Genomic DNA, 12942 nt, shown 5'->3' with positions numbered 1-12942 from the left:
GCCTATGAATTGTGCAAACCTAAAATTCTTATATGTGCTTGAATCCTTCCTGCAGTTGTGGAGGAACACAAAATAATTCAGGCCAAAGATCAATTTTCTCGGGCAGCTGTTAAGCTTTCCTCCCTCCCCCCCCCCCCGGTAAAAGTACCCTTAAATGTTTCAGGCTTCCTTTCAAGCTTCAAAGAGGGGACCAAAAGTCTCCAGATGGCGTTTAGTGTTATTACTAAGACAAAAGGCTTCATCAAATTACACATTTACATCACGAAGGCGTTTTGATTGTTCCCAAAAGGTGAAATTCAAAGTGGAGGCCTGGCTTCCAGGGGCTGACTTTGTACAGAAAGCAGGTCAAGGGACTGACCACACTACTGGGTAACACAGGTCCAGCTCCCCAGGGATTTCTCCCTTTGGCATACGTATCCACACCTGTTCCATATTCTTTGCTGCTTCATGGTGAAAGTTGGCCTCCCACGGTGGGAGCACATTTTCAGGGCACTGCCTGGAGAAGGACGTCTCCAGTTTCCTTCTGTGCCAAGGGGATCTGCCCCCCCCCCCAACCAGATCCCACTCTGGGTCCTCTCTGTAGAAATACATGCAGTTTAGTTCTGCTGAATGGAGCAGCATGAAGGTTGGATCCCTGCTTTTGTATCTCCTGCAGGGGAACCTGACAATCTAAAAACCTGGCCATTCACAACTGATGGCAGTGCATATATATTTTGCAACTTAAGCCTTGGATACATGGAGGCGCAGATTGCAGCTATAACAAAGGCGGCATTTTTCCATCTCCGCCAAGCTAAGCAGTTGGCTCCTTACCTCTCTCGCCCTGACCTAGCCACTGTGATCCACGCGACGGTCACCTCCAGACTGGATTATTATAACTCGCTCTATGTGGGGCTGCCCTTGAGACTGACCCAGAAACTCCAGCGGGTGCAGAATGCTGCAGCGAGACTCCTTACGAGGTCTTCGCCGCGAGATCACATTCACCCGGTGCTATACTAGCTGCACTGGCTCCCGGTGGAGTACAGGATCCGGTTTAAGGTGCTGGTTTTAACCTTTAAAGCCCTATACGGCCTAGGACCCTCGTACCTACGGGACCGCCTCTCCCGGTATGCCCCACAGAGGACCTTGCGGTCTTCAAATAAAAACATCTTGGAGATCCTGGCCCACAGGGAGGTTAGGCTGGCCTCAACCAGAGCCAGGGCTTTTTCAGCTGTGGCTCCGATCTGGTGGAACGCTCTGTCACAAGAGACTAGGGCCTTGCGGGACTTGACATCTTTCTGCAGGGCCTGCAAGACAGAGCTGTTCCACCAGGCCTTTGGCCAAGGCACAGCCTGACTCCCTCCCTCGGCAATCTTCGCGGAGCTCTAGCCCAATGGTTGCTAGTGGCTTGATTTGAATTGATTTTATAATGAATGGTTTTAGAGTGTTGTTTGTGCTGTACTTTTGTACTGTTTTATTGTTGTTAGCCGCCCTGAGCCTGGCTTCGGCTGGGGAGGGCGGGATATAAATAAAATTTATTATTATTATTGTTGTTGTTGTGATTATTATTATTATTATTATTATTATTATTATTATTATTATTACAAGAAGTTCAGGAAGGTGCAGGTTGTCTCTCAGCACGGGGCGGGGGGGGGGGTAGACCAGACTGGGCAGGAATGGTTGGATCTAGTTCATTTGGGTTCAAGTGAGAGGCAAAACTGGTTTTGAGTGGTGGCAATATGCTTAGAATTAAGGAAGAAAGAGGCTTTGAGCACATTCTGAGCCCACTAACTGGTTTTCAGTTCCAGAACTGAGCTCATAGCTTTATCATATAGTTTTGGGGCCTTGGTGAAATCATGAAGATTCAGGCTGGCTTGGCTTTTTGGTTTTTTGTAAACAAAAGAGTTTACTATACACCACCATCCCAGGTAGAACCTTTTTGGCACAAAGGTGGAGAAGAAGTCTAGTACCTCCTAAGGAAGAATGGCAGTGTAAAATGTTTGAATATGCTGAACTGGCTGGTCTGACGAACAGGATAAGGGAAAACAAAGATAAGGAATATAAGGAGGAATGGACAATGTTTCAAGAACCAGTATAGACAAATAAATAGCTTAGCAGGTCTTGAGTAAATCCAGCAGAGTTGAAATAGATAAAAGTATTTAACAGATAACAGTTTGGATGATTAAAAAGATGTGGATTATGTGGAGTAGTAGAAAAGCAAAGGAACCAGGAAAAGAGTGGAAGGGAAGTCATGCTGTGTTTGGTATGAAGTTTCAGTGGGATTTTTAGTTCCATGCTGGCTTGTCTTGAGGAGCCTTGTCTGTGGGCACCTTATTTGCCAAACAGGAAAAAGAAAAACCAAGGCCCCTGCAAGTGAATCTTGGGGCTCAATCTGCTCTCCTGGTTTGGCAGGCAAATAGCAACTCCTCACTCAACCCTCCTGGCAGGAGCAGCATAGCACCGCCTCCTTCTCTTTGGGCCCCTAGCAGACCATCTCCGTGCTGTTGGACTGGACTCCATTTCCAATGCTAGCAAGGAGAGAGGCTGGAGGAAGCAGGAGGCCATGGGGCGACCACCAAGCTCATTGGCAGAGGACCTGCAGTGCACACAGACGTTCCCAGCATCTCCAGCAGTGGCAAACTTTGGGCTTTAGAATTTCAGAGGCACACCCTGGGCAATGCCAACATTTGGAAACCCCTCCTGCGGTGTCCTCTCGGTTTGGCGGCCAGTGCGGGTGAACTGATTGTGCCCCCCAACTCCACCTCTGTCTCCAAATCAAAGGCTCAGGCAGCAGGGGGTAGAAAATACACACTCTCTACTTGTGTCTCAGCATAGCTCAATGGGTTAGAGCATGGTGCTGATAACATAAAGGTTGCAGGTTTGATCCCCATAAGGGACAGCTGCCTATTCCTGCCTTGCAGGGGTTTAGACTAGATGGCCCTCAGGGTCCCTTCCAACTCTGCAATTCTATGATTCTATGACCCTGAAGAGCCACTACCTGCCAGAGTAGATGTTACTTGGATAGATGGACATACTGGTTGCTTTCTATGCTTATTGAAGTTCATGGCTTCTTTTAATACCAGGTCTAGGAACCCAGTGGCTCCATGCTGCCTGCCAATTATAAGAGACAGACTTGTGCACTATTGGCACCGGAAGAGAGATCTGAGACTGTGCAGTTCTTAGTAGCCCACTATTCTGAAACTGCATCTCAGACTGCAAGGTTCTTGGGCCCCTACCCCAGAAACCCTGGCACACAGATTTGCCAGTGCTACAGTGCTACTGCTAACAGAGAACTGTTAAATACTAAATAAATACTATTTACATACTATTTATTTATTTATTTATTTATTTATTTATTTATTTATTGAGTGATTGTTTCATAAGCTTATACATTGCTGGATCTTTAAAAAACCTCAAAGCGGTTTTAAAAAAGATAAAACAACAAAATCAAGGAAAAAGTTACAAGCCCACTTAAAAAACCCCAAAAGTTAAAATGCTGAGATTTAGAATGCCTTGGCTTTCTACGCACCTGGGCAGGCCTGTCCATACAGGGATGTTTTGGACAGGCCCCCAAAGGTGAAGGCACCTGCGTGATCTCAACAGGCAGGGAGTTTCAAAGTGCAGGTGCTGCCACAGTAAATGATCGAGTTCTTACAAATGCAGAGCCAGTGTTATATGGTGCCCATATTGGTGCCAATTGTGCTGATTGAAGCAGTCAAGTTGCCACGTCATGAATGCATTAACTTTGTTGCTGATATAACTAGCAATAAAGGGCAGCTTTGGTAAGTAAGGGAGGCGATTATGGATTTGGGCTACACTGGCCTTGTGATGCCCTTTAGTACAGGAACAGAATCTGTAGCTGTTGCTGAGCTCCCAGTTCCCATCAACCCCAGGCAGCATGGCCAGTGACCAGTGCTCAGGATGATGGGAACTGGAGTCAAACACCCTCTGGAGTCTGCCCCCGCTGCTTCAGAGCACCCATCAATCTTTGGCTCTACATGTATGGTAAGCAAACCTCTTCGCTCCTCCTGCCATCTCTTCTCTTTTATTAAATTTGACATCATTTCTGGGCTGCTTGAAACTCAACCCTTCCCAGGCTGTGGCAAGTGATTTATGATGGTTCTGCTGGCTGGACTCCTTAAATATTAATTTCAGTAATTATTAGAGGCAAGAAAAGTGAGAGGATAAATAAAGGTTAACATAAATTTATACACAAAAAATGGGAGCAGAAGGAGAGATGCCCTACTATTTGCTACCTGCGCTGCTATTCTGGGGGAGACAAGAGATTCTCACCCTCTGGCTGGGAGTTTGAGCACCCCAAAGTCTTCAGATCACTAATAGAACAATGAACAGCATCCCACAGCTGCTCTAACTTTTCCTCCACAATTCCTGCCAACCTTGAACACCTTTAATGCACTGCCAAAATCAACTCTTTAGCCTGCTGCATCTTTATCAGAGATCACATTTAATTTCGTGGCAAGGCTCCAGGAACTGATGAATGATTTGTTTTGGATTGCAATTGTCAGGGGAGCAGGGAACTCTTCCTGTTGTGAGGAATGTAAGAGATGCTGCTCATCTTTTGGGCCAAGGATGGGACTGTCCAGTAGAATCCAGTAAACTTTAATAACAGCAGCAGCAACACCACCACCACCACCACCACCTCTTTGCTTTCCTGGAGGGAAAAGACTGGCTGCCCATTCTGTCAAACTGGAAACTATTTTCCAGGCACTCCTTGGGATACCTACCATCCACATTGCCCATGACAGCATAGGGAAACTCTTCTGGGAACTTCCTGGAGACTAACCAATTTTCCTCTGTCCAGAACTATAGGGGGGGGGGATGAGTGAGTAGGTTATGGAATGGCTCAGTCTTTCTCCTTCCTACTTCCAGACTCCCCCCCCCCCCCAATAAAAAGCAGATAAGAAGTGGCAGTGGGGGTTAGAGCAAGAATTGTTTGGAATAATCTTACTATCTAGATCTGACCTGGCAGTGGCAGACTTGATGCCCTGTGCCAAACCAAAATTTGATGCCCCCCCAGCCCTTGTGCTGCCTTTCCAAAGGCGGGGAAGGAGGCATCTGGCTTTGGGAAGGAGGAGCAGGGGCTCTGGCAGGGTCCTAGAGCTTTTTCCTAGCTTGGAAAGCACTGACTAGGCTTTGGGAAGGAAGCGGGAGGACTCTGGACTCTGTCTGAGCCCCCCACCTCCTTCCCAAAGCCCAGCACCTCCCTTCCTGGTCTTTGAGATGGTGCCCTCTCAGCTCAGTGCCCAGTGCAGGTGCATCATTCCTACAGCCCTCAATCCTCCCCTGCTTCTGGAGACTGCAAAGTTCCCCATAAACCAGTTGAAGGAAGGCCCAGTTGTCACAGCACCATTCTGAGCTGATGCCCATTGAGTTCAAGAAGCATCTTTCAGTTTCTGCAGCACAATATAGAGTTGGGCTATGAACCCACAACATGGACTTGGGATGGAAGGTTCTGACAATTTCGGCTTTCTCAGTTTTGACTTTTCCAACTTCAATTCACATTTCAGATCCACATTTCTCTAGCAATCTGCAAATTTTCTTTCAAAAAATCCTCATGAAAATTCTTAAGCTTTTTAGTGTTAAATTCTCATAATAAACACAGTTTTTTATCCAGTTTGGGCTAACAAATTTTGACTGATGTGGTTATAATAATACTATTATAATAATTTATTATTTATACCCCGCCCATCTGGCTGGGTTTCCCCAGCCACTCTGGGCAGCTTCCAACAAAATATTAAAAATACAATAAAATATCAGACATGAAAAACTTCCCTAAACAGGGCTGCCTTCAGATGTCTTCTGAAAGTGAGATAGTTATTTCCTTGACATCTGATGGGAGGGCATTCTACAGGGCAGGCGCCACCACCAAGAAGGCCCTCTGCCTGGTTCTCTATAACCTCACTTCTTGCAGGGAGGGAACCACCAAAAGACCTTCGGAGCTGGACCTCAGTGGGGTGGAAATGTTCCTTCAGGTATACAGGGCTGTTTAGGGCTTTAAAGGTCAGCACCAACACTTTGAATTGTGCTCAGAAATGTACTGGAAGCCAATGTAGGTCTTTCAAGACCAGTGTTATATGGTCTTGTTGTTAAATAATTTATCTTAACGGTCTAACCTATTAATTAACTCAGCAAATCCTTTCCATCTTTCACTATGTTCTGTCATTCAATTTACCTTAATTTATTTTAACCTTATCTTACCATAAAATACCTTAAAACTTAATACCTATTTATACATAACTCCTTATATCATTTCTACTAAAGTCAAATAGTTTCATTCCAACATTTTTCCTAATACTCATTAATTTTACACTAATTCTCAAAATAATTTTTTTAAAAACTTTCTTCCAATCCTCATCCAACGTCTCTTCTTCCTGGTCTCGGGTTAAGTCAGTCCTTACTGTCCATTCCATCTAGTCCATCAACCTGGTGATCTTGTGTCCGAGGCTCTTAAGTCTTTTCCATGTCCCTTCTGCAGATCTTTTTCTTGTTTATACCTGCACTTTACTTTGTCTTTTGTTGTTCTTTTTCTTAATTTCTTTCCTTTCTCATTGAGGAGTAGGTCTCGGGGAGACTCCAACCCAACAATATCTCCGTCTCCCCTCAACAGATCAGCCCATTCTCCACAGTCAGCACTGTAGTCCAGAAAGTATTTAAAAGCATGTTTCAAAGTCCCTCCAAAGTTAAGAGCCCCCACAACTCCAGACCCCCCCTGGCCCAAAACCAAATCCCAAAAACCAAAACGTCCCTGCCTAGGGGGATCCATCCAACTTCCCATCTCCCAACCAAATGATACTCCCTCTCTCCATATCTGACTTTCTCCAGGTTCAGTCTTCAAAAACAGCAGCTTATGCTCCTGCAGGGCCTCGGGTTTCTCCATTTGTGTTACTTGAGGTTCAACAGCAACCTCCTCCATTATCTTCTGCCCTTGCATTTGCCCTGTCAAAACAGATTCCTGGGTTGGTTCCTGAATGGTTTCTATATGAGTATTCACTGTTTGTCCAAAGTTTTTGACTGCAACAGTCATCAAATCCATCTTCTCATGCAGCTGCTCCAACAAAGCGCTTGTCTTGCAAAAAGCAAGCACCAAAACTTCTTCTAAACACATTTTTATCCAAGGTCAGAGTCTGGTCTCACGATCCTTAATCTCCACAGCTGTGAAATCCCCAGATCGACTCCAGCAACAGTTTAACAAGCTCCCTCTAGAGGAGACAATTTCTATTTGTATCCATCTTTTGAAAGCAGGTCCAACAAAATAAAGTTACTTTCATTTTTCAAATATTTTGTTTCTTTTGAATGCAAAAGACAACATTGGAATCAATATGTTTCTCTTTTTCAACTATCTGTCAAAAGACGTTCCATTCACAGTCAATGAACTTCCCAAAAAAATTCTGTCTCTGACACCCCGTTCCCAGGTTTGAGACGGTGGAAATTTATCTTTCTTTACTCTCTCTCCTGCAGGCTTGAACAATCTAAGATTTCCCCCCTCTTCTCCTGCTTCCAAGAGGGGTTTTGATGGTTATAACTGAAGGAAACTTAGTCCTTTATATACAACTTTCCTGACTTTAGCTTGCAAAGTTTTGCTTCAGTCTATTTACAAAAGCGGAAGGCGGACTTCCTGTTTAGAACCTTCCCGCTTCGGTGCCAAATTGAAATGTTTCGTAGTCCAATTTTCCGTTCTACTCACAGGTACTTGTTTAGAGTCCAATTGTCCACAGGAAAAAAGTCAGCGCTCTCCGGCAACGGCTGTGTGGCTTCACTCCGTAAAAGTAGTGGTCGATTCAAAACACCGCGCCGCTCACCCCACGTCGCTTCGGATCCCCAAAAAGGGGTTTCCCTGCGAGTAGGGGAGGCGCTCTTGGTGTCAGCCGAATCCCACGTTCCCAGGCTTCCTCCGCCTGGGATTTTTGAGGGGTCTCCACCTTCACCGCGGCGGCAAGACCCGATTTTCACAGAGCGGGTTCCTCTCAGTCAGAGGAACTCCGCCATTGCCGATGGCGCTAACCCGGAAGTCCCTTTGGTGTCTTTTTTTAATTCCTCACGTACCATCTCCCAAAATTCTTTGGCATGTTTGCCGCACCACCACATATGCATAAGATATCCTTCCACCTCTGAGCACTTCCAACAGAATTTAGACCCTCTTTTATACATTTCAACGTGTTTGCTGGCATTAACTACCACCTGTAAACCACTTTTTGTATATTTTCCTTTATCAAATAACAGGTCGCAAAATTCATTGTTCTATTCCATAGCTGCTATTTCAATGCTGTGTCCAATAACTATCGCCCAGTGTAACACTGTAGTTGTAACTAATTCATCTTTAATCTCCTACTCTAATAGGATTTTATATGTTTTATATATTAGGGTTTTTTTTGTTACTTCCCAATACTGTGTGTTGCTTCTGAGCCACCATGATCTCAGAAACACATTTCCTGAGGCGATGTGTCAGTCCCTGAAAAGGTGAACAGTTGCCTAGACAAGAGCAAGTTACTGTCAATGTGAAAGTGCTCGGAAGAGATTTTTTATTGCACCAGAGAAGGGCTTTACAAAGGTGCCGCCATTTCCCGCCACCTTTCCCAAAGCCAAGACACAGCCACGAAAGAACGCAGCATGGAGATTTTGGGAGAGCTGAGAGGCTTTAAGATTCCCCTTGAAAACATCCAATAAAAACAGTCTACTGTGCATGGAAAAGAAGGGAGGGAAGGAGCCTCCAGTCACATGTATTCTGTGGTCAAGTGTTTCCTGCCATTTGTTAGCACTGCCAGTAAAAATGAGGGATTGTTTGATCCCCTTCCCTTTTTATCGAGATGCAGGAAATGGCAAGCTCACATTTTGAAAAGAACCCCCCTCCCCGCCGCCCTCTCCTCCTCAAAATATGACATTTAGGGAATGGAGTATTTCAGCGCTGACAGGACGGATCAGCTCAGAGAAGTTGGCGAATTAAAGCAGAGCCCTTCCACACCCTGACAACTTGGCTGCGGCCAGCTGCTCTTACAGCCCCTTGCTCCTTCCCCCTTTCTGAGAGGGGCAGGGGGAAACATTTGACATTTAGGCCACTGCAATAGTGGGAAATGTTTCTGTGCATTTTTGTGTACTGTGTGTTTGTAGGTGTGCATACTTGGTTTCTGTCCGCTGCTGACACCCACACCTCCCTACCTCCATTCTCCGCTTAGACTAAAAGTCCCGTCCAGCTGGAGGGGGCTACTGTGAGGCCAGCACCCCAGGACACATCTGCTGGATAGACATTCTGTGATAAGCATTTGAGCCTTCCTTGCTTTGCGCCCAAACTCAAGCTCTGTGGTTGCAAGTGCGTTGCATAGGAAAGGCGAGGATTCTTGATCCTCTTCACAAAGTTAAGTTGGTGCATTTGCAGTCATGCTGCTGTGTTGCATTTCTGCTCACATTCATAGATCATAGAATCATAGAGTTGGAAGAGACCACAAGGGCCATCGAGTCCAACCCCCTGCCAAGCAGGAGACTCCACCACACTCCTTGGCAGCAAATTCCACTGTCGAACAGCTCTTACTGTCAGGAAGTTCTTCCTAATGTTTCGGTGGAATCTTCTTTCTTGTAGTTTGGATCCATTGCTCCGTGTCCGCTTCTCTGGAGCAGCAGAAAACAACCTTTCTCCCTCCTCCCATTGGAAGCTGTTTCTTCCGCTTCCCTTGTCCATGGCTTTTTTCAAACCCCTGCCTTCCTTTCCTTGACCTTTTGCTCCTTTTCTGTGCCTTCTGCCCAGTGCAGGCTTCCCCAGAAGACGTAAGCTGTTCTGGGTGCCTCTGGGCACTTCAGCAAACTGAATCCTGCAACCTGACCACCACCACCGCCCCCCCCCTTGAGTTCAGATTTTAAGACACAGCGGGAGGCGGGGAGTGGGGGCAACCTCTGCTTGAAATTGCAAAATGACACTCCATCATCATCCTCATAGCCAAGAATGGTGATGGTGATCTCAAAGTAAAATTGCACTTTATTTAGCACTTCAGAGCAGGGATGGGCAAACGTGTCAATTTTTCTCCCAGTTTCTCATTTTTTCCAATATTCAGTTCAGTTCTTCATGTTTCCACATCAGTTTGTGATTTTTTTAAAAGCCTTCCTCAGGATTTTAGCATGCACCTTTTCTAATATACATTTTTGTATGCAGTTTTGTCAAAGGTACATCTTTTCCAAGCAATTTCCCACCCCCGCCCTGAATGATTTTTTTGTATGTTATTTTCAGTAATCTTTTAATGCACACTTTATCCTTGCATTCACATTTTTGTGCACATTGCGTGGCAGGAGAAGTGTGTTGCAAAAGTTGGACAAGTGCAAATTTTGAGAGATTTCTTCTTTCTTGTATTTTTGGGGGAAGTGCCATGTAGGTCCACCTTTAAACAGGAACTGGATTGAACCTATTTATTAGGAAGGGTTTGGGAACAATTAATCTACTTCACAGTTTGGGAGATTATCAGCCATTACCAGAACAAATCTGCAAATGGAAGGCGCTTGCAGAAGGAGCTGAAGAATTGCAGTGGAGTTAGGCTGGCATGGAAGGAATGAAGGAAGAAGAAAGGAGTCATTTAAAGAGCTATTTTGCAGCTCAGTGCAAGTCCAAAGTAAACCCCAGGCCTGTCTGTGGTGCCTTTAACAAGGCAGGGCTTTGCTTGCTTATTCCACCTTCCCTGTCTCAGCCAGATGAAAAAAGCATGGGGGCGGGGTCTCATTTAAAAGCTCCATTTATAAGTTACACAAACATGCACCCCTACTTCCTCTGGCATGTTGTCTTGCTGAGGCGCTGGCAGCAGCATACAGGTCATCGCTGTCCTCGCCGCTTCTCAGCCTTTTCATTTCCCAATTTGTCTTCTTTTGGGAAAGAGTTTGAAAAGATGTTCTGTCTGAAGAGCAGCACTTACTATTCCTTGGAATGAATTGGTTTTGCAAAGTTGCTCACCATATATATATATATATATATATATATATATATATATATATATATATCACCGTTGGAGGGGGCAGTGGTGGTGGGCGATGCAATGGGGAAATGAGCTTTTATTTTGGGGGATCAGTCATACATACCTCTTAACAAACAGACAGAAACAAAAGGCCCCTCAAGATGTCCTTTTCATTGTGCATTCATGACTTTTGTGCTCATAATCTTACTGGGGTGGTCACATACACGATCCTGCTTTCAATATTATTTCAATATAGTTTCTGCCTGCTAATTTCATGCAGACATACTGCTTTGTTTCCGATCACCACATCCCATAGTGTCCTGCTGAAACCCTGATTCAAGTGTGTGTGTCTTGCTTTTGTTGCAAGCATGCCCCTCCTGACGGCAGCCTTTGAATAACATGCCAGGAAATGAATAACAAGCAGAATGTGTGGATGGTCCAGCATAAATCCACCATTACTATTGTTGTCTCACTGTTATGTTGCAAAATACACCTGCTCCAATATGGAATGTGTGCAGTCAACTGCAATTTAAGTGGCTAAGCTGGGAAAGGTTGCTTGGCTGCTAGGCCTAGTCTCGGAGCAGCGTTGTGTAATTTCAGCAGTTGCAGGGCAAGCTAGGCTGGTGGACACCCCTTTCTTCCATGCCCCCTTCCCCCCACATGGCTGGGCTTGCTGATTTGCAATCCAAGTTTCTTAGGGATCAGCCCTCCATCTGTTCTCTGGGGGAACAGGATCATGTTCGGCCACACAGGTTACAATTTCTTCATTGTGATTAGTGAAGTTTTTGGCATTCCCTTTTCTCAGCACTAAAGCACTGTTTTGGGGGTGGGGGAAGGGGAGCAGGAAGATCTTCTATCCACCTTAGAAAAGGGCCATTTATGGGACTACTTCTGCACCAAAAACTGCTGGCTAGGTCAGAAAAGCCTGCCTTTGTCCAGATTGGTTTTCTGCCTCTACAATTCTCTACAATTCTCAACTTGTTCTAAAGCAAAGAAAAAAGGCCTGTGCGTTGGCTTCTCTAGGGAATGATGCTCAATAAAGCCAACGCAAACTGCTGAGGGAGGAGAAATAAGGCCTGGTTTTGGTTCCTGCTCCCTTCTGCTGCCAGCAATAAAATGTACAACCACCGCCAGCAGCTGAGCACCCTACCTTCACTCCTTCCAAATAAATGAAAGCGCTGGCCTTAAGAAATGCTGCCATCTAGCTGGCCAGACCTGGAACAGACACACATCCTTAAGGAAGACAAACTTCTCACTTGCCACCAATGGTGCAGCAACATTCAATGTAATAAACTTCAGTCCTCTGAATTGTAAAGTGATGCATGTGATTTTACAAGATTGGCATCTATATGAGGAGGTAATGTGGGTCCCTAGCTGACCACAGCAGACTGCTTTGTGGGCAGTTCTCTATGGTGGAGTGGCATGTTGGGCAGTACAGCTGTGACTTTGTTCAGGTGTCAGAAGTGATGACCTCACCTGCCAGAACGCCATAATTGATGGACCTTCTTTGCTCTGGAAGTGAAAAGGAGGCTTCCAAATTCATTTGCGACAGATAGGCAGAGAGGATGTTGGGGAATGAGGGAAATAACTGCAAGGTGAGTGCTGCTTTCCTTTCCTTCAATAGGGTTCTTACTTTACACTAGCAGATTCAGGAAATGTGTTATTTGCAAGATTCTCTCTCTCTCTGTGTGTATAGACTAATACACTTTCCATATAATTATACAGAATGGATAAACAGAGCTGCCTACATTTCTGGATTCTCCCTGGGGGTATGAAAGAAAGGACAGCTTAACTTGAGGCACAAAGTCAATCCAGGAAGCCGTGCTAGCAGCTTTCAAATTGTGAACGTGCAAAACAACACTTGAGGAAGTGCTATGCAAAATGTGTTTTAAAGCTGCTCCATGCTGCATTTCCAGGCTCTGGGCTGGGCAAATCTCTGAGCTTCTATGTGATGCTGAACTTCACTTCACATAGCCAATGATTAGGGGTGACGATGCAAGTTGAAATTCACCAACATCTG

Source organism: Podarcis bocagei, assembly GCF_964188305.1.
Source record: "Podarcis bocagei genome assembly, chromosome: 16".
In the NCBI taxonomy this organism is placed as follows: domain Eukaryota; kingdom Metazoa; phylum Chordata; class Lepidosauria; order Squamata; family Lacertidae; genus Podarcis; species Podarcis bocagei.
Note: the sequence above shows the minus strand (reverse complement) of the source record.